The sequence below is a fragment of the Marmota flaviventris genome, chromosome 7, assembly GCF_047511675.1.
Source record: "Marmota flaviventris isolate mMarFla1 chromosome 7, mMarFla1.hap1, whole genome shotgun sequence".
Lineage (NCBI taxonomy): Eukaryota > Metazoa > Chordata > Mammalia > Rodentia > Sciuridae > Marmota > Marmota flaviventris.
The window spans coordinates 61,230,029-61,253,602 of NC_092504.1; the positions used below are offsets into that span (position 1 = coordinate 61,230,029).

The 23,574-nt window shown below is 40.2% G+C and overlaps 1 pseudogene; it reads left to right on the top strand.

Annotated features, from left to right (window-relative positions):
- Positions 1–11,558: 11,558 nt before the first annotated feature.
- Positions 11,559–11,997, top strand: LOC114096251 (large ribosomal subunit protein uL15-like; annotated as a pseudogene).
- The last annotated feature ends 11,577 nt before the right edge of the window (positions 11,998–23,574 follow it).

Below are 23,574 nucleotides of genomic sequence, written 5' to 3' on the forward strand. Positions count from 1 at the left end.
TATTTCTTTTCAATACAAGACAGTCTTATTTACCTTTCAGCCCCAGCTGTCACAGCACATGTCTATTTCTTAGAATCCTCTCATAACTGCTGCATTTCTCATTATAAATTCTCCTCTCCTGTCATTTGACACTCTTCTCTCTTGTACTCCTCTCGTTTTTCCACTTTTCTTCCTTTTCCTTCTGTTTTGCATGAGCCCCAATTGTTTTTGCCAAGATAAAGTATTGAAAGTATGCTGACCCTACAATAGTCAAGATATTTTAGCATGGACCAATCTTAGTAACTGCCATATAGGCCACATTAGCTGAGCTTTATTTAAAATCTCCAACACTACCCCTGGTACTTTTCCATGAATGAGTTGGAATCTCTGGCTTTAAATTATCTAGGTCAGAAAGAAGAAATGGAAATATTTATTTATTTATTGAAGTACTAGGGATTGAACCAGAGTCTGACAACATGCTAGAAAAGTGTTCTACTACTGAGCTACATCCCAACTTTCGTTTTTGTCTATTTTTGGTATTTTCTAGAATTTAAATCCAATAGTGGGTTGAGGGGGGAAATTGTTTCCACAGATATCTCCACATAACATCAAGCCTTTAGGATAGTTATTAAAATAAATGTTTTGTATTAAACTTCAGCTTTCTTTTGTATTTATTTCCTAGTGTTGAGTCTTGGTGGAATTAACAGAGGTATAACCACATGTAGGGCAGGAGGGAGTCCAAATGGAAAACACAGGTAGGTATTTTAGAGTGGCCAGGTTTTCTTTTCTTTCTTTTTTTCCTTTTTTTTTTTTTTTTTTGTACCCAGGATTGAACTCAGGGGCACTCAACCACTGAGCCACATCCCCAGTCCTATTTTGTATTTTAGACAGGGTCTCATTGAGGTGCTTAACACCTCGATTTTGCTGAAGCTGGCTTTGAACTCTCTGGGATTACAGGCATATGCCATAGCACCCAGCTTCTTCGTAGGTACTCTTCAAAACATCAAAATAAAAGACTTGCTGCAAAGTCATAAAGAGAATGAGGCTTGGATTTGAAGTACTTAAAAAAAAATTAGAGGAAGTGGGGGGTCATCAAAGATGTGATTGTTGAAATCAGGGTGGAATTACTTGTGGATTGAAGGTCTGCAGAAGTAGAAAATAGGGAACAAAAATTAAATTGTTCAGTTGCTTCAGATTTCTGGGCACCCTGGTGGTTAAGCATCCAGACCTCTTCTCCTCTTTGTCTCTCTTGTTCCAGGATAAGGGGATTCTAATTAAGAATGTTCTGTACCTTATAGCAGGAAGTATTTTCCTGCTTCCCTCATATCTAGTTCATTATTTCCAAAAATATTTATGGAACAACTATCTTGTGCCCACACTGCTGGAAATGGCTATAAAGAAGAAAGTGAGCTTGAGAACTCTCTTTTACATTGGGAGCAACAGACAAGATAAATGTCATGAACCTGACCACTAATACTTTCTCTTGGCAAGTGATTTAACAAAGGCATACACCATGTTTGGAAGTTGAAGGGAAGTATTAAAGGAAGAACTGAGGCTCAGCTTGGCAGATCAGGACAATTTATCAATAAGAGGCATCTTTGAGTAAAGGTGAGAAAAACCTTTAAAGTAGAAGACACATTGGTGCAAAGGCAAAGAGATCTGACTTGGCTTAGCTTAGCTGTTTGGGGGAACTAACTGAAAAGAGACCTGCTTGGCCTGCTTAGCCTTAAGAAAGAGAATGTATGATGTTCAGGAAACTGTAAAAGTAAGGCGGCAGTCAGAATGAAAGTTTTAGGGGAAGGAAAACAGAGCCTTTGAAGAATTTTCCAGAGGGTAGCAAGCTGACCAGATTTGTTTTTTAGAATGGCCTCCTGGAGGTAAATGTTGGTTTGAAATCATGAACAATATTAATAAGTAAAAAGAACACATTGCAGAGCATTGCTGTATTTAACCAAACCCAAGACAGTATTGATTGCTTGACACATTTTGATTTTAGAGATATTCAAATGAAAAAAGTACTTCTTAAAATAAAATTATAGCATGTTTAATAAGATTCTATTTTTATTATTTTTACTTTTTATTGTAATGGGGATTGAACCCAGGGATACTCTACCACTGAGCTACATCCCCAGCCCTTTTAATTAATTTATTTATTTTCTTAATTTTGATACAGGATCTCCCTAAATTGCCCAGGCTGGCCTCAAATTTGCAATCCTGTCTCAGCCTCCTGAGTTACTATGATTTGAGGCATGTGTCATCATGCTGCCAAGACTGTTTTAGAAAAAGAAATGTGTATTTGGGGATTAGATTTGAGGACTGCCTGAGGGGTGACTTTAACTTTTTAAAAATAGCCTTATAAACTATTTGAGTATTTTACAATGAAAATATATTATTTTTTTTCATTTGAAAAGGCACTCAAGAACCAAGCACACACTTGTAATCCCAGGTACTTGGGAGGTAGAGGCAAGAAATTTGCAGGTTTAAGTCCAGCCTCGGTAACTTAGACCCTTTCTCAAAATAAAATAAAAAGGGTTGGAGAGATAGCTTAGTAATAGAGCACCCCTGGGCTCAACTCCTAGTACCACAAAAGACAAAACAACAACAACAACAACAAAACCCTGACATTCAAGCAAAAATGACATGAATGAACAAGAAAATCAGATCTTTAGGCTGGAGGAGGGAGGGGAGGGAGGGGAAGTTGCCAGCAGGGAGAATAATCTAGAAGTTACTGAGAATACCCAGGAAAGGGATAAAAAGGGTTGAGTTCAGCAGTGGCCGAGAAAGGGAAATGAACAGATGAATTTGAGAGATATTTACTAGGTGAATTCAGTAGCATTTGAAGCCAGAGGATCCTACCTATAGGATGAGGATCCTGCTTGGCTTACTCCCATGCACCCAGGCTGAGTAGCTGAGTGGATGCCTATTAGCATCTATCTACCTGGATAGAAAATGTAGGAGGAGTAGTTCTTGGAAATAGGATGATAATTTCAGTTAGGGGTATATTAGGTTTGAGGCTATAAAAATAGAAACATCTAAAAGTCAGTTGGCAATGTAAGTTCTGGGCACCAAGGATGTATGACTTTATCACGTATAAATGATTATTTAAACCATAGGTGAGGATAAAATTACTTATAACAATACATGTATATATGTGTATATATTTTCATATTAATATGTCTGTATATATGTATTTATATATGTACATTTATATATGTAAATATCTATGTATATGTATACACACACACACACACACACACACATATATATATACATACACACAGTGGGCAGGGAAGGTACAGACACTGAATCCACATTTGCCAAAGAGAAAGAGGAACTGAGACCTGTCAAGGAGACTTGGAAGGCTCAGCTAGAGGGAGAGAGAAGCACCATATCACAGAAGCACAGGAGCAGAAGGAGGAACAGCTTTCTGGAGATGCTGCCAGGGGAGATAAGAAGTGAAATAGGACCAGAACCCGTCAGGTCACTGGGGCTGATCTGGAACAGTTTCAGAACAGTGGTGGGGATGAGCCCAGATCACAGAGGGGCAAGGGCTAGGAGGAGTAGAGTGGGGTACTGAACCATCAATGAAAGGAGAAAAGACAAATCTAGATAAGGAGAGTATCAAATCATATAAGATATTTTTCCTTTTAAAACAGTTGCCATCATGTCTGTGTGCTAAGGGGAAAGAGCCAGGAAAGGATAAGGTGAAGGCCTAGGGGACAGAGTAAATAAGTGATGAAATAAGGGTTGGAGATGGGGCTGGAGTCCAGAGTTCATGGAGAGGGATTCCCTGGGGCAGAACAGGAGAGAGTCACTTTCCTTCACTAAGAACCGATAGAAGAAAAGTAGATATTGAATTAATTATCGCAGGTTAAACTACTATAACCAATAAAACCTACCTTGTATTGATGCAAACACAAACTTTGTATCTCACATCATAGTAAAGGCAGTTTTTACAGTCAGGTAGTCAGTTTTTCCATGCAGTTATTTAAACAGTAAGGCTGACGGCAGTTCCTTTATCTTCAACACCTGATTTCCATATCATTGAACAGTTTGTCAGAAAAAGAGATCATGTGGATATGCCGGTGGGACATTTGCATTGGCCAGGCATAGGAGTGGTATATAACATGAATGCTCAAATTCTATTGGTAAAAAATGTAGTCCATGAGAACACTGAACTACAAGGGAGATTGAGAAACATGATGGAGCCGCATGTCCAGAAAGAAGGAAGAATGGATTCTGGTGACAACCACGAGTCTCCTCACAGCTGTGGATGCACATCTTTGCATTTACACATGGAGGGAAGAAATCGGAAAGATTTTATACATAAAAACTTCCATTTCCCCTCTGATAGAGAAGAGGCAGCTATTTGCTGAGTATGAGTACTCAGGAGAGATAAAGAAGCCTCAATAAGGATTGTCTGTCATTTGTGGGTTTGGGGAGAGGCATATAGGATTGCCATTTGGTCAAGGGAGCCCATTTACCTTATAAGTTCATAGTGCCACCAGACTAAATCACTATGCAATTTTCTCCATTAGGGCACAGTATTCTGGGGGTAGGTAGTTAGAAATGGAAGGCAGGCACTGGACTGTACTAGGGTTGAGGGTTGGCAGGTGGGGTCTTGAAAAGATATGTGGAGGAAGGCAAGGGTATGGATGACTAGTGAAGGAAGTCTCAGAAGGGGCCTAAGATATTGGAAGTCAAGGTTTGAGAGTGTCTTGGTGGAGATGAAAAGCAAGTGCAATGGGAATAAGTGAATATGAAAACTAGAAGGTTGGGATGTTGTGAGCAGAACATCAAATATCCTTAAGTCATGGGGCTTAATGCTTCAGGAGTAGAAGAGTTAGGGGTGATGATAAGGTTCAGAGTGTGACAATGTGAATGAAACATGGTAGACACTGGAGATGACAGAATCGTGGAACAGAGAGGGGTGTTGAATGATGAGTCTTGGTAGGGATACTGAAGTCGTCGATGATGGAGAGGATGCCTGGAGTCCTCCATGTAAGTTCTTGGTATTGTGGCCTGAGCAATACAGATGGCATTCTGCCAGGAGTTCTTGCTCTCATCCACAATAAACTCAGCAAATAATGTAATACTGCAGCCACTTAGGCACATATGTCACAACCCAGACCACTTCTTTTTGTTTAATATCTTTATTTTATTTATTTATATTTATGTGGTGCTGAGGATCGAACCCAGTGCCTCACACATGCTAGGCGAGTATTCTACCACTGAGCTACAACCCCAGGCCCCCAGACCACTCCTCTCGACTGGATCTTCATAGTAAGTATGGGCACTGTGTGCAACAGATTATCATTACTGTTATAGCCTGTTCATGTTCCTCCTAAAATTGCTATGTTGAAATCCTAACCCCCAAAGTGATGATATCAGGAGGTGAAGTCTTTTGGTGGTGGTTGTGGTTTGGATCTTTAATGTCCCTCAGAGGCCATAGTTGAAGACTTGGTCACCAGCATATGGTACTATTGGAAGGGGGTGGAACTTGTAAAAGGTTTGGCCTAATGGAAGGGAGTTTACTAATTCATTAGCATGCCCTTGAAAGGGATGTTAAGACCCCACCCTCACCTCCTGCTTCCTGCTTACCCATTAGGTAAGCAGCTTTTCTTTTCCACACAATGACATTTCAGCCTCATCACAGGTTCACAAGCAATGAAACTGTGACCTAAAACCTCTGAAACCATGAGCCAAAAATAAATCATTCTTCTTTAAGCCATTCTTCTCAGGTATTTTGTCACAGTGACAGAAAGATGACTAACACAATGATTAGGTCGTGAGGTGAAGTCCTCCTTAATGGGACTAATGCCCTTATAAAAGGGAACCCAGAGAATTTCCTTTCTGCCATGTGAGGACACAGCGAGAAGACAGCCATCTGGAACCTGGAAGTGAGCCTTTGCCAGACACTAAATCTGCCAACATCTTCATCTTGGAATTCCCAGCCTCTAGAACTGCGAAAAATAAATTGTTGTCTAAGCCGCTGAGTCTATGATATTAAAGCACCCTGAGTGGATTAAGTCAATTACCTTGTGAAAAATAGCTCTCCTTGCTGTTTATATGTATATATTTCTTGCAAAATGTGCTCTTTATTTTCACTTTTTTTTTTTTTTTTGAGATAGGGTCTCACTATTGTCCAGGCTAGTCAAACTCATTGGCCCCCAGCTTGTAAAATGTCCAAACCCCTTCTGTGGATGGTTTCTCCACCCAAGAAGGTAGATGAAGTGTTAATCATCCAGATAGGTGGGTTGATCCCCAGGTGAAACCAATCCCCAGGTAAAGTGAAATGTGGGAAGTCTGGAGAGAAAACCTAAGCAGAGGGCACTGCCTAGGCATTCTGGCCAAGCAAAGGAAGAACATTTTCCCTTGGGCTAAGAGCTGTAGTTGAGCAGTCTAACTTACATACCAGATAGCTTCATGTCATAGGGCTCCCTGCATTTATTTTCCTTCTCCTTTCCTGAACCTTTATTTATTTATTCAGAGCCTACTGGGTGTACGCACTATTGAGAGACTGGGAACCCAATAGCAAACCAAACAGATAAAAATGTTTGCTCTCAGAAAACTTAGATTCCAATGGAAAATAGACAGCCAATATACATAAAAATAAATAAGAAAATGTCACTATCAATAAGTGCTCAGGTACAAAAGCCAGCTGAGGTGATAGAGTGACTCTAGCAAGGATGAACAGGAAGGCTTCTCAAAGATGACAGTAACAGACAGGGGCCACAGTGAGATGAATGGAGGAGAAGGGAGTAGGATGGGATGAGCATTCCCATAGAGGAAATGGCTAGTATCATGTCAGAAAGGAGCTGAGGGTCAGAAAGGAGCTGAGGAACAGAAAGAAACCAGGGTCAAAGCTAATGCACAGTGAGCAAGGGAAGGGTGGAGCGAGAAGTCAAGAGAGTGAGTGGGATTTGGGTGTTGTAGGGCCTAATGAAGTTTGGGTTTTAGTCTAAGTATGAAGGGAAGCTATTGGGGACTTATAATAAAACAGTTAACATATAATTTGTGTATTAAGCAGCTCATCAGACTGCAGTGTGGGGACCAGATTGGAGGGGATGCTGAACATCCAATTGGGAAACTCCTGCAGCATGTGAGATGAGAGATGAAGGAGAGATGATGGTGACTTGGAACATCAGGGAATCTGGTAGAGAAGGATTGAGCATTGAAAGATGTGCGAGAGGCAGAACTGAGAGAATTTGCGGATGAAATGGATGTAAATTTATCAAGATTGAGAGTGTTGAGTTGAGAACTGGTTTAGAAGCAGAAAGTCAGACATTCTATTTAGCAAAGATTATGCTTGGGATGACCCTTAGATCTCTGAGTAATGATCTGGATTAGGTGCTGTGGTTTGGATTGGTTTGTCCCCGCAAGATTCATGTGCTGGAAGTTTGGTCCCCAGCAAGGCAGTGTTAAGGTAGTAGAACCTTTAAGAGATAGGGCCTAGTGGAAAAATTAGGTCGTGGAGGTTCCATCCTCATGGATGTACTGATGTTGTCTTGCAGGAGTGGGAAGGTCCTCCTAAGAGTACTTAAGTTTTTATGAGAATGGGTTGATAGAGGGCAAGGCCACCTGCCATGCATGCCCTTTCTGAACACAGCTGTTTTCCTTTCTGCTTCTCCAATATGGTGGGATATATCCAGGGACACTTGACAGGATGCCAGGGACCTGCTGCTTGGACCTTAGAGCCACAAGAATTCTAAGCCAAATAAACCTATTTTTTTTATAAAGTATCTATCCCCATACATTTTGTTATAGCAACACAAAAATAGACTAAGACAGTAAGCAATTAGACATATAAGACTGGAGCTTATAGGTAGGTCAAATTAGAGATAGAACTTTGTAACTCTCAAGCATTGAGATGGTGTTTTAAAGCTATGGAATTAGACGAATTTATCCATGGAAGGAATCTAGAAAGAGAAGAAAAAAGTCCCATGGCTTGCCCCAATGCTAGGAGTCCAACCTTTAGTACTATCTTTCTTAACCATTCTATGACTCTTATAATAAGCAGAATTATAAAATTCATGTTATGTCTCTCTAAGGCCAGTACTGTTTGTGGTTACAGCAGACATTAACATGAAAGACTCTAGGAATAAGGTTAATTTCAGGGTCTGAAATACAGTTTGTGTACTTCTCTCCCTGTGGAAAACCTTGTTCCATTGCCAAATCTAGAAGGTATGGGCTTAATTTTTTTTTTTAACATGGCAGTATGTTTTCTAGGTATATTCTGTTTACACATGGGAAAACCAAGTTTCAGAATTTAGTGTTGTCTTAATCTATTCAGGCTGCTATTAAAAAATACCATAAATGGGGCAGCTTTTTAATGAGAAAGATTATTTTTTTACAATTCTGGAGACTGTGAATTCTAAAACCAAGGCCCCAGCAGATTCAGTGTCTGGTGAGGGTCTGCTGTCTGGTACATAGATGGCGCATTCTAGTTGTGTCTTCATTTGGTGGAAGTGGAAACTCTGGTCTCTTCAGCCTCTTATAAGTGCACTAAGCCCTTTCATGAGGGCTCCACCCTCATGACCTAATCACCCCCTTCAAAGGCCACACCTCCTAATACCATCACTTTTGGGATGAGGTTGCAACATGAATTTTGGAAGGAGGTTATAAACATTCAGCATAGCAAATATCTTGTAGAAATTGCACTTGTATTTGAGTAGAATTCAGATTTAGCATTTTGCATTAGAATCATCTTTCCTCACCTCTCTAGTATTTGACTCAGTTGATCATTTACCCTTCAAAATCCTTGTCTTGGCTTCTACGCCATTACTCTTTTCTGATTCTTCTCCTACCTCCCTGGCTTAGCTCTGAGTCTCCCTTGCTAGCTCTTTTTTTTTCCATTTCTTCTTTCTACATTCTCTCTACTCATTCCCTAGGTTCTACCTAAATAATTTTGTCTATTTCCCCAGATTCAATTATCACCTATATTCTGTTTTGGTGTGTGTGTGGGGTGGATTAGGGGGAGCGCTGAGGATAAAACCCAGGGCTTCACACATGCTAGGCAAGTGCTCTACCACTGAGCTAAGCCCTAAGCCCACCACCACCTGTATTCTTATGATTCCCAAATCTATTTGTGTAGCACACCTACAGAGTACTGACTTTTAAGTAATTAGTCTCATGTTAGCTCTTTCCCGATCTCTTTAAATTTGAAATCTTTCTGGAGCTGAGTATATTGGCACATGCCTGTAATTCCAGCTATTTGGGAGGTTGAGGCAGGAGCATTGCAAGTTCAAGGCCAGCCTGGGCAACTTAGTGAGATCCTATGTCGAAATAAAGTTTTGAAAAGAGATGGGCTTGCAGCTCGGTGGTAAAACGCTTGCCTAGTATGTGTCAGGCCCTGGGTTCAATCCCCAGGAATGCAAAATAAATAAACAAATAAATAATAAAACCTCTGGGCCTCAATTTCTCCATTTGTACAATCAGGGAATTAGACTAGATGACTCTGCTGTTCCTTCCAGTGCTCACATTCTGATTCTAAACTTCTTATTACTTCTCTTATATTAATAATAATGGCATTTATTGCACACTCTATGACCAGGCATTGAATCAAGGGCTTTAACCATATTAATAAAATTAATTCTCCTAACAATATCCTATGAGGTAGGAGTTGTTATTATCTTCATTTTTATAGTTGAAGAAACCAATATCCAGAAAATGGAATTCCCTACTATTGGATAACCAGTTGGTGGGGAGCCAGGATTCAACCCTGACAGTTCTAGTCCGGAGGCCACATCAGTTATTCCCTGAGTAGTTCTTACTATTTGCCTTCAAAGCCCATGATCTGTGTTCTCCCTTCTCACCTCAGCCCATTTCCCTTCTGCCTCCTCTGGGTCCTGACACCTTCTGTTACATATCTCCCTTGTGTCTGCATCTTCTTCTCTTCCTATACGTACTGAATGTTTTCCTTCTTAACACAAAACAAAAAAGAGCACTTTGCTTTGACGTGCCCCTGCTTGGTCAGTGCCTCAGCTCTCCCTCATCACTCTGTGCCCACGTCCATAGGTGTCCTCCTCCCAGAGGCCTTTCCTGGCCACCTTGGACAAATCGGCTTCTTACCTCCAGGTACTTCCATTCAGGAAAAGTTAAATTTGGGTTGTTTATTAGGCATTAAAAAGAGGTGGTATTATGGCTTGGATTTCAGGTGTCCTCTCAAAGCTCCTATCAATGCAGGCATATTCAGAGGTGAAGTGATTAGATGATGAAATTTGTAACCTGATCAGTTCATCCTAGTTTGAGTGGACTGACTCGGTGGTAACTGTGGGCAGGTGGGGCGTGGCTGGAGGAGGTCAGTCTTAGGGGGCATTTTTCCTGAGGCCCTTTCCCCACTTTCTTTCTCTGCTTCCTGACCCTGCCATGAGCTGAGCGGCTTTCCTCAGCTGGGCCATGATATTCTGCCTCACCTCAGGCCCAGACCTATGCAATCAGCTGACCATGAACTGAACCTCTGAAATCAGGAGCTAAAACAAACGTTTCCTTCTCTAAGTGGATCTTAATACATAAATATATTGGTTACACTGATGCAAAGCCGACTAAAACCGCAGGCAAGTGGGAAATCTGTGCCATTCCTCATCCAGAACATGGGCTCCCTGAGACCAGGACCATGTCCTGTTGTCCATTAGCAAAGAATTGGTTGTGGAGATTGACTTGGAGTAACAAGGTGTATTAGTATCCTGTACTGCTGTAATGCATTTCCACAGCCTGTGTGCCTTAAAATAACAGGGATTAATTCTATCACAGGATGGAAAGCCAGACGTTGAAAATGAAAGCCTCTCTCCCTTGGGAGACTCTAGGAGGGAACCCTTCTTTTTCTCTTCTAGCTTCTGCATTCTTTAGCTTCCTTAATTTGTGGCCAAGGCACTCCAATCTCAGCTCCCTCTACACTTTTTCAAACCTTCTCTTCTGTGTGTCCATCTTCTTCGACCTCTTACGAGGACACTTATCATTGGATTTATGGCCCAGTCAGATAACCCAGGATGGTCTAGTTACATCTGTAAACCTTTACCTCTTCACAAATAAGGAAACATTGATGGGTACCAGGAATTTGGGACATTGGCATAGCTTTTGGAGGGGCATCATTTAACTGACTAAATAAGGGAACAGGCCGAAGCTCAGGAAGGTCTTTCTCCAACCTCTCACCTTCTCCCCTTATTCAAGCTAACTTAAAATTTCCTTCAGAATTTAATTCAGCTGTCACTGAATCAAGGAAATCATCCTTGACCCACATCCTCTGCCCCAGTACATGTAAATCAGTGGTTATCACATACTCAACCCTGTTTTAAGGGCTTCCTCTGTATGAACTCCCCTCTTGCTACAACCCTGTGAGATAGTTCCTATTACTATCCTTATTTTACTGAATCCTCATGTTTTCTCCACCTGACCTCCCCCAGGGCAGCAACCAAGACTTCTTCATCTCCCTACCCTACCACACACTGTGGTACCTCCAAGCTCTCTATAAAAGGCTGGAGGACTCAATCAATGACTGAACAAGAGATAGGGTCATAGACCTTGGAAGTTTTTGAGCATCCAATTAAGACATTTGGAGTTTTTTCGTCTCAGCTGCCGCCATGCCATCCAGACTGAGGAAGACCCAGAAACTTTGGGGACACGTGAGCCATGGCCATAGCCGCATCGGCAAGCACTGGAAGCACCCAGGAGGCTGGAGTAATGCTGTTGGCATGCATCACCACAGGATTAACTTCGACAAATATTACCTTTGGGAAAGTTGGTATGAGGCATTGCCACTTAAAGAGGAACCGGAGTTTCTGCCCAACTGTCAACCTTGATAAATTGTGGACATTGGTCAGTGAACAGACACAAGTAAATGCTGCCAAAAACAAGACGGGAGCTGCTCCCATAATTGATGTGGTCCGATCAGGTTACTACAAAGTTTTGGGAAAGGGAAAGCTCCCACAGCAGCCTGTCATCGTGAAGGTAAAATTCTTCAGGAGAAGAGCTGAGGAGAAGATTAAGGGTGGTGGGGGTGCCTGTGTTCTGGTGGCTTAAAGCCACCAAGAACACTGGAGGTTTATTAAATGCTAACAACAACAAAAAAGACATTTGGATTTTTAGATCTCAGAGGCCAACATAATTTTAGCGCTGAGAAATGATAGCCTGGACCTCCATCTTTCAAACGTATCTTCTCCTTAGTCAATAAAAGTCTTCTACTGGAAAATGCTCTGTGGAACATTTACCTTCAGTATATACTGTAATTGCATTGTTATTTGTATGTCTGTTGAGCAGATTTAAAGATTATATTACCTAGCTGGGCACCATTTCTCAGCCTGTAATCCCTGCAACTCAGTAGGCTGAGGCATGAGGATCACTAGTTCAAAGCCAGTCTCAGAAATTTAGCAAGGCCCTAAACAACTTATCAAAACCCTGTTTCAAAATAAATTTTTAAAAAATTAAAAACAGTTGTTACTCAGTGGTTAAGCACCCTTGGATTAGATCCCTAGCACCAAAAAAAAAAAAAAAAAGAATTATATTATCTAATTTTAACTAAATTAATCTTCACCAAGAAGGTTTCAAATAAAATATTTTTTTTTTTTTTTTTTGGAACTGAGGATACAACCCAGGGCTTTGTGAATGCAAGACAAACACTTTGCCACTTAGCTATATCCCAGCCCTCAAATAAAATAATTCTCAAAAAGAAACCATGGTCTAAAGAAATAATGAACTTCAAGCCCTAGGGAACAATACTGCAAGTGCAAGGGATTTAGTAGGGGCCTTCAGTTACATTAGTCTTGAAACAACGACCATCTAACCACCTCTGCCAAGAATTGGCCCACAAACTTAAAATTATGACAAATAGAAATTTGTATTCTCCACTTTAATGATGAGCTCCTCCTTAAATGTATACTGGAGCTTTTGATTTTAACTGATGGTCCTGTAAGAGGTCATCATGAGTAGCAATATCCTTATAATTGTTTATTTTTCCTTATTTCCTTACATGGTTTCTATTTAAGTTTGCTTTTTATAATATACATAACATTAGCACAGAACTGCATGCATATCATTTCAAATAAATAAGTTGCCCTGGTTTGTCACTTACTCCATGAGCCTATTATATGTAGCTATTTTCTACAGCTTTCTGTATTTGTTACTCTTTTTCTTTCTTCTCCATATGGCACAGTCCTGCTGATTGTTCAGATCTTCCCCAACATTCAGAGGCTCCAATAATCATTCTTTCCTCCTCCTTCTTTTAGAATATACCTCTCTTGTGGCACAACTCCCTTGGAATCTTGTGTCTCCCCCAGTGGATTATGAGTTTCTGGAGGGCAAGGGTCCTTCTATCACTCCCTTGTTCTTAACATCATGCAGTAGCAAGTAGTGTGTGTCCAATCAGTGTTCACTGAATATAATCATCTCAGAGTGTTCAATGTCCTAAACCCCAGACCAATATGATGTGTTTTTCATGTCATATATAAATAGAGGAAGCAGACAGCTATGACTTTAAAGCAAGAGCCTTAATTTCACATATAGCATTTTACAAGAACAAGTCTGAAGGTAGGGTCTCTGGGTTCTCCTGACAGATGGTAAATTAATTTGACGAATGCCCATCTTCACTGATTACATGTGAAGTAGATCCAATTCCAGACTTTCTGTTTTACACGTAGTTATGAGCTACTTAGTTGTAATGTACTAAATGTGTTATTAAAATTGGATATTTATGTACTATAATTGGCACATATCTAAAGAGTGTTAAGGATTCTAATTTAGCACTCTTCAAAAAAGTCTGGCAGTCAGAGAAATCCTTGGCAAATGCACATATGCAGATAGTTGGATTTCCCCCAAATTTCAAAAGGCTAATTTTTTATCATGCATCCTCACTATTATATTGAGTTGACATTATGATTCTTTCTTCTTGCTTATTAATTATAAATGACTGAAGTTTAGATTTATCATTATCAATTTGTTCTGGGTTTTATTAATTTGTTGGTAACTTGGCACAATGATTACAGAGAGGGGTTCTGGAACCAGAGTGTCTCCCATGTACAATATGTGTGAAGTTGGGCAAATTGTTTAATTTTTCTGAGCCTCAGGATTTTGTGTATGTATGCATGGTACTGGAGATTGAACCCAGGGCCTCCCACATGCTAGGCATGTGCTCTACTACTGAGCTACTTCATGAGCTCTAAGTCTCAGTTTTTCCATCTCAAAATTAGGTGGGAGGGCTGTAGCTTCAGTTCAGTGGTAGAGCACTTGCCTAACGTGCACAGGGCCCTGAGTTTGATCCCTAGCAACACACACACACACACACACACACACACACACACACAGGCACATAAGTAAGAGTACTTATCTCATTGGTTTGATGTAGAGAATCACTGGATTAATACAAGATGGTCCCTGGTATATAGAAAAGGCTCAGTACATGGTATCTGTGTAATGTGTATTTGTATCATATTGGAGTCAGATGGAAAGTAAAAGTAGTAAATAAAAATACAAGCAAGGCCTTGAGGAGGTGGCGGCACATGGTACATATATTTGTTAGATTCTGACTCAGCTTAAGAGTGACAGAAACCAAAATAACAGTGACATTAAAATACAAGTTTATTTCTGCCAGCCATGGTGACAGGATCCCAGTGACTCTGGGAGGCCGAGGTAAGAGGATTACAAGTTCAGCAACTTAGTAGGACTCTGTCTCAAAAAAAAAAAAAGTGCTAGGGATGTATAGCTCAGTGGTAAAGTGCCCCTGGCTTCAACTCCCAGTACCCGCATCCAATACAAATTTATCTGCATAATAAACAAAATCAGGCACAGCCCAGAGTTGAAATCATCATTTACTCGGATTCCTCCCATCTTGCTCCACTATTTCTCAAAGTGAGATTTCCATTCCATAGTTGAGAGGACTGTAGCAGCAGCAGCCATCATGTCTGCACCCCAGTTAGCCAAAGAGAAGAAAGGCAAAGAAAAGGACAGAACTCCTCTCTTAAAAACACGTGTTAGAAGCTGCACACAACACTGCTGCTCACCTTTCACTGGCCAGAGGGCAATCCCACAGACACCTCAAGCTGCACAGGATGACTGGGAAATAAAATCTTTATTTTGGGTAAGCATATTCTCAACTAAAAAAGGGGACTTTGCTGGATGTGGAGGCATGTGCTGATGATTCCAGCTACTTAGAAGGCTGAGGCAGGAGGATAGCCAATTCTAGGCCAGCTTGAGCTACTTACTGAGATCCTGTCTCAAAATAAAATTTTAAAAAAGACTGGGGATATAGCTCAGTGACAGAGTGCTCCTAGGTTCAATCCCTAGTACTGCAGCTCCTCCCAAAAAGAGGGACTTTATTGTCACAGAACTAGGCCTCAACTAGTTCTTTTTCCTTTGGGCAGGAAAAATCTTTAGTGAATAGGATCATCTTGAATGTTTTAGGACATTTACTCTCTGGGCCCCAGATACTACCTAAATGCCGATTAGCACCCTCCCAGTCACTGTATCAACCCAAATGTTCCTGTACACTTACTATTACTCTTAAGGGGTGGTACTACCCTATATTTAAGAAAACTAAAATATAAGGGTAGTACCACTTATTGTATGCCTATTACTGTATGCCTAGTGTATCCCTTTCAGGGAAACACTCCTTGGCCTAGCCAAGTGTTGGATACCTTCTTGTTGGGTGGCTCTTCTTTTCTAGCTACAGAGATGAGAAAGCAGGTCAGTATCTGACCCATACCGGGCCAAATAAAATCTTTTCCCAGGTTTTTAAAAACAGACCCAGGGGGTATGGTTTAGTTCCTTTATGAGTGGAGATGTGAGATCTAGGCTTTTGATATACTACTGGTGGAAATGTAAGAAATGTAAAGTTGTCTACTCTTTTGGAAAATACCATGACAACTCTTCAAAATATTAAGCATAGAGATATTATGTGTTATGGATAAGGACTGTCCCCAGAAATCTCATGTGAGATAATGCAGGAATGTTCAGAGCTAAAATGATTAGATTATGAGAATGTGACCTAATCAGTGGGATAACCCATTTGGTGGATTAATAATTTGAAAGGACCACTGTACTGGGTGGATGGGTGTGGATGGAGGAAGTAGGTCCCTGGGGTCATGTCTTTGAGGATTATATATATCTTCCTGGGCTCCTGGGATCCTGGAGTTGTCTTTCTCTGTTTCCGGTTTCTCAGAGCTGAGCAGCTTTCCTCTACCACACCCTTCCAAGGTGATAGTCCACCTCACTTGGGCCCAGAGAGGAGGAATCAGATGACTATAGACTGAACCTCTGAAACCAAGATCCTAAAATAAATGTTTCCTTTTCTAAGTTGTTCTTGTCAGGCCTATTAGTCACAGCAATGAAAAGTGGACCAGCTGGGTGAGGTGAGGATGCCTGTAATCCCAGTGGCTCTGGAGGCTGAGGCAGGAATCAGGAGTTCAAAGCCAGCCTCAGCAAAAGTGAGGCGCTTAGCAACTCAGTGAGATCCTGTCTCTAAATACAAAAAATAGGACTGGGGATGTGTCTCAGTTGTTGAGTGCCCCCTAGTTCAATCCCCAGTACAAAAAAAGTAGACTAACTGGGGATTAACTTCCCTCTACCACACCCTTCCACCATGGTGTTCTATCTCTCTGAGGACCCAAGCAATGGCTGACTATGGATTGAAATCTCTGAAATCATGAGTCACAATACATCTATCCTACTTTAAATTGTTTGTATGAGGTTATCTACTCCTAGGAATATGTGTTAATCAGCTTCTCATCGCTGTGACAAATACCTGAGATAGTCAACTTATGAGGAGAAAAGGTTGATGGAGGCTTACAGTTTCAGAGGTTTTAGTCTGTGGTCAGTTGCCCCTGTTGCCTTTGGGCCTGTGGCAAGGTCACATATCATAGTGGTGAACATGTGATGGAACAAGCTGCTCTCCTCATGGTGACTAAAAAGTAAGGAGAGATGGTAGGGCTGGATTCCCACTATCCCCTTTGAGGGCACAGCTCCAGCCTAAAACTTCCCATTAGGCACCATCTCTTAAAGGTTATGCATCCACCATCTCCCAATAGTGTCAACCAGGGAACGAAGCTTTTAACACCTGGGCCTTTGGGGGTCATTCTAAATCCAAACTAACTATAGTATTATATCTCTGAGAAAAATGAAAACATTGTTATGGTTTGGATCTGAAATGTCCTCCAAAGTCTCATGAGCTCAGAGGCGGGACTTTGGGGAAGTGATTAGATAGATCATAAGGGCTTTGACCTCACCAGTGGATTACCACTGAAGGCTGAATGGACTACCAGGAAGTGGGAACTAACTGGAGGAAGTAGGTCACTGGTGTGTGCCCTGGAGGGGTTTATCTTATCTCTGGCCCCTTCCTCTTTTGGTCCACTTCCACGAGGTGAGCCCTCTGTCATGCCCGTCTGCCATGATGTTCTGCCTCATCTCAGGTCCAGAGCAATGGATCAGTGGAGCCTCTGAAACCATGAGCCAAAATAAATCTTTCCTCTTCTGCGTTGTTCTTGTCAGGCATTTTGGTCACAGTGACAAAAAGCTGACTGATACACATTTGTTCACACAAAACCCTGTTTATGAATGTTCACAACAGCATTATTCATTACAGCCAAAAAAGTGGAAAGAGCCCATTAATCCATTGACAGGTGATTGAGAAAACAAAATGTGGTATAAACTACTAACACATGATGCTACTGTGTGGATGAAACTTGAAGAAAACATGGTAGGTGACGGAAGCCAATCACAAATGACCATATTGTATGATTCCACTTGTGTGAAATGTGCAGAATAGGTAAATTCATAGAGACTAAAAGTAAATTCTCCCCAGGCTCAGGGACACACACCTGTAATCCCAGCGACTGGGGACACTGAAGCAGGAGAATCCTACTCAAAGCCAACCTCACAACTTAGCAAGACCCTGTTTCAAAAAATAAATAAAGGTTGGGAATGTAGCTCAGTGGTAGAATGCCCCTGGGTTCAACCCCAGTACTGCAAACACAACAACAACAAAAAAGAATGAAGCAAATCACTGTTGGCTGAGGAGGGAGGAATGAGGAGAGCTTGACAATGTATATGGGTATTCTCTCCCATAGTCTGAAGCTTCATATTTCCTGATCTGCTCTTACTTAATCTTAATAAATTCCCATGTTTTTACTGAAAACTAAACAGGGAACACACACCCACACACAAAGTCTTCATGGATTATAATTACAATTTTAGAAATGAGAAAAGTATCACATCCGCTCCCTCCTCCCGCAATACAGGTGATTAAACCCAGGGCCTCATGCATGCTAGACAAGTGCTTTACCCCTGATCTACACCCCTGGACCTTTTTAAATTTATCTTGAGACAGGGTCTTGCTAAGTGGCCAAAACTGTCCTTGAACTTACAGTCCTCTTGACTTGGCCTCCCGAGTTGCTGGAATTAGAGGCATGCACCACTGTGTGGAGATATGCCATTTTGTACATGATTTGACAAACAAATTTAATGGTAAAGAAGATATGTATGAACCTGTTCCTTCACTCCATTCATCACTGATCCTGCATCTACAGAGGGTCTTCACTGTTATCACTGGGGTGTTTTTTCCACCCCCAAGAGAAGTCAGGATGATGATATATATTTGGTCTGTATCCCGGGTTCTTCCTCAAACCTTTGCAAGTTTCTAGTATAGGAATGTCTTTTGTCATTCACAAGGAGCCCCTTTTCACCAAGCCTGAATTTATGCTAATGAAGAGATTCATGCTAAGCCTTTAGATAGTTTCAAAGGAGGGATTGGTCAGCCAGGAAGACCAAGTACAGGTACAGAGGACTGGAGGTCTCAACCCTACACTTCCTTCTCTTGGGAGGGGAGAGGAAGCCAGAGACTGAGTCCAGTTGCCACCAGAGGTGGTCTGAGGAGGTCTCAGAGAGGGAAGTCTTCTGTTTAGGATGGCAGAGTCTTTGTAGGAAAAATAATTTCAAGATGTGTCAGATAGGGAGGCACAGAGATTTATTTAGGAAAGCAAGGAATGCACATTCAAGGGACAATGCCGGCCATCTCAAGAGGGAGAGATACTTGGATTCTTAGGCTCTTCTTTTAAATTTTTTTTTTTTTTTTTTTTTTGGTACCAGGGGCACTTAACCATTGAGCCACATTCCAAGCCCCACCCCACCTTTGTATTTTATTTTGAGACAGGGTCTCCCTGAGTTGCTTAGGGTCTCTTTAAGTTGTTGAGGTTGGCTTTGAACTTGCAATCCTCCCCCCTCAGCCTCACAAGCTGTTGGGATTACAAGTGTGCACCACCACACCTGGCTCTCAGGCTCTTCTTTGAAAGGAAAGTGGGTGAAGGGTGGCCATGAGAATGTAGGTAAGGATGACATCAGTCTGGTGATCATAAGACGCTTCATGTTGGTCTGGCAATTTTCAGGTTCCTTAGGTTGACATCTTCTCCATTATCTGATTAACAGATAATGTTGGGAAATGTACACTATATTAAAGGTTTCATATTTCTCTGTGTAATCTATTCTAGAAATATGTGGGCAAATTAACAGTGCAAGGTCAGTTTTCATATGTGGGTGAATTTCTAGTACCTTTAAAATTATGAATGAAGATGTGTGGATTTCCCAGGTAATTGGGAGTGGCAGGCCTGTGAGAGAGCACTGGCTTGGGAGGAAAGGTATGAAGAATTTTAGCACAAAGCTTTCCAACTAAAGTTCTAGTCTCCTTGTCCTTCCTTTTGTCTCCTATTACCTATCTCTTATTTCTTCTGTCCTACTTCACTGTAACATGTTAAATGATTTAATCAATCCTGCCTATATAAAGAAACCTTGATTAAAAACTCTTAAGAAGCTTTAGTGGAATTCCTGACTTGTGAACATACAATATAAAGGGCAGGCATGGCACACCCAGACTCCATAGGGGCAGAAGCTGCCACCTCTCCTCTCAGACCTCATCCTAATACATCTTTTCCATGTGACTGCTTCTTTTTTCTTTTGGTAGCAGGGATTAAACCTAGAGGCACTTTACACTGAGCTACATTCCCAACCCTTTTAATTTAATTTTCAGATAGGGTCTCACTAAATTGCTTAGGTCCTTGCTGAGTTGCTGAGGTTGGCCTCAAACTTGAGATCCTCCTGCCTCAGCCTCTTGAATCTCTGGGATCACAGATGTGCACTACTGAACTTGGCCCCATGTGACTATTTCTAATTGTATCCTTTATAATAAAATGGCACTTGCAAGTACAGCACTTTCCTGAGTTCTGTGAATCACTGTAACAAGTTATCAAATTTGGAGGGGAGTTTTGGAAACTTTTGAATTTGTAGCCACCTTGGATAGTAAGAAGTGTGGGTGACACCTTGCATTTAGCATCTGAGGTGGGGGAAGTCTTGTGAAATTTAGCTCCTAACTGTGGGTGTGTACAAACTATGGGTGGTGTCAGAATTGAATGGAACTGTTGGACTCCCAATAGTTAGAGAAGTGTTGGAGTGTACTAGAAGGTAGCATTTGCTAAGTGGACATTATCTAAAAAGTTTGAGAACACCACAGAAAAGTACTTAGGATGAAAGCATTAGAACTTAAATATAAGAAAGAAGCATTTTGCTACTTTGAGATACTTCTTCAAGTAAGATGAAAGTATTATTTTTAGAGTTGAGTTGTTCTTAGCCAGGCCCAGAAGCACATGCCTGTAATCCCAGCTACTTAAGAGACTGAGGTAGATGGATCACAAGTTCAAAGTCAGCCTCCACAATTTAGTGAGAACCTGACTCAAAGGGAAAAATTATAAAGGGCTAGGGATATAGCTCATAGTAAATGTCCTGGGGTTCAGTCCCCAATAGGGGAGAAAAAGAGTCTAGAGTGATTGTTTATTTACTTATTTATTTATTTATTTATTTTTTATTTGTAGTTGGACACAATACCTTTAATTTTTAAATTTATTTTTATGTGGTGCTGAAGATCAAACCCAGGGCCTCACACATGCTAGGCGAGCACTCTACCACTGAGCCACAACCCCAGCCCTAGAGTGATTCTTGATCATACAAATGTTTACTAGGCATACTCTTCAAAAAGGCAAAACAAACAACACACCATCACCCAAATCCACTTTCTCCTCTCATAGACCTTCTCAAAGAAAATGAGTCCTGTTGACCCAAAATTATTTAGTAATAAATCTGTCTCAATTATCTTTGTTAACCACAGGATTATTATGTGTTTCCATCAGGGCAAAGTTTCTGTGGATCTTGAAACAAAATAATTGTTGCTATCTAAATAAGTATGAATAATGGTAACAAAATATATTTTTCTTCAATAGAGTTCTTTAAATTATATTGATTCTTTTAGAAGAGCCAGTTATTTCTGTACTTTGCTCTGCCTTTTCTGTTCCTCTTTGGACTCTCCATTTTTTACCCATTAAATAAAAAAATACAGGTGGTAATCATTTTGGATGAGGTTCCTGAGTGAAAACTCTGAAAGACTGGACTCAAATTAAAAATGAAGTCACTCATAATAATATTTATATCACCAATCTAACCTGAGACATCAGGAGAGACAGAGATAATAACCAAATTTACCTAACAGACCAGTGTTAGTTGACATGATAATAAAGTTCCCTTTTCTTTAATTCTTATGAAAGAAATCTGAAGTGATCTGATGTTAACTGGTTAGTTATTTTTCTATCGTTCTATCTCTGTTCCTACTTACAAGGAAAGTGCCTTTAAAATGACCAGTCCAACATCAAAGAAAGAAAACTACAGACCAATATCCCTAATAAACTTACATGCAAAAATTCTTAATAAAATATTAGCTAATTGTATTCAACAGCATATTAAGAAGATTATACATTATGACCAAGTTTGTTTTATACCAGAGATACAAGGATGGTTTAATATACCCAAATCAACACATGTAATTCATCACATAAATAGAATTAAGAACAAAAATCACTTTGTCATCTCAATAGATACAGAAAAAGCCCTCGACAAAATTCAGTACCCATTCATGATAAAAACACTAAAGATACAAGGGATAGAAGGAACCTACCTTAATATCATAAAGCAAATCTCATAGTAAATGGGGGAAAAACTGAAAGCATTTCCTTTAATATCTGGGACAAGACAAGGATGTCTACTCTCACCACTCCTATTTAGTATATTACTAGAAATTCTAGCCAGAGAAATTAGGCAAGAGAAAGAAATAAAAGGGATAACATAGGAAAGAAAAATGTCAAAATACCACTGTTTGCAGGTTATCATGATCCTCTACTTGAAGATTCAAAAAGCCCCACCAAAAGACTGCTAGAGCTAATAAATAAATTCAGCAAAGTAGCATACAAAAATCAATAGCTTTCCTAAATATCAATAATTAATTTGCTGAGGAAAAAATATCAGGAAAACAGTCCCATTTACCATGGCTTCAAAAAATAAAATACCTAGGAATAAACCTAACCCTGGAGGTGAAAGACCTGTACAATGAAAACCATAGAACATTGAAGAAAGAAATGGAAAAAGACATAAAAAGATGAAAAGACCTCCTATGTTCATGGATAAGCAGAATTAATATTGTTACAATGGCCATACCACCAAAAGCAATATATAGATTCAATGCAATCCCCTTCAAAATACCAATGACATTCTGCACAGAACTAGGAAAAGAACAAAACAAAAGAAAACACATGCACATTCCTAAAATTCATTTGGAAAAGTAAAAGACCCAGATTAATCAAAGCAATTTTAAGCCAACAAAGGAATGCAGGAGGTATCACAACACCTGACTAAAAATTATACTACACAGGTAACTAAAACTATGTGGAACTGGCATAAAAACAGACACATAGACCAAGAGTATAAAATAAACGACACAGAGACAAACCCACACAGATACAGTCATCTGATCCTTGACAATGGTGCCAAAAAACATTGGAGAAAAAAATGACTTTTTAAACAAATGATGCTAGGAAAGTGGGTTATCCATATGTAGAAGAATGAGACTAGACCCTCATATCTCACTCTGCACAAAAACCAACTCAAAATAGATTGAAGACCTAGGAATTAGACCAGAAACTATGCAATTCCTAGAAGAAAACATAGGGTCAATTCTCCAGCATATGGGCACAGGCAATGACTTTCTGAATAGAACCCTTAAAGCTTAGGAAGATGTCAAGAGTTAATAAATGTGATGGTATCAAATTAAAAAGTTTCTGTGCCTCAAAGGAAGCAAGAATGTGAAGAGAGAACCTACAGAGTGGGAGAAAATCTTTGCAAGCTACTCTTTTGACAGAGGATTAATATCTAGAATATATAAAGAACTCATAAAATTTAATACACACACACATACACACAAATAGCCCAATTAATAAATGGTTACATGAATTAAACAGATATTTCTCAAAAGAAGCAATGCAAATGGCCAAAAATTCCATGGAAAAATATTTAACATCATTAGCAATTAGCGAAATACAAGTCAAAACTATACTGAGATTTCATCTCACACTAGTCAAAATGGCAGTTATCAAGAATACCAACAATAATGAATGCTGGAGAAGATGTGGAGAAAAAGAAACACTTTCACACTGTTGGTGGAGTTGTAAATTAGTATAACTACTATGGAAATCAGTATGGAGGTTTCTCAAAAGATTAAGCATGGAACCATCATGTGACCCTAAC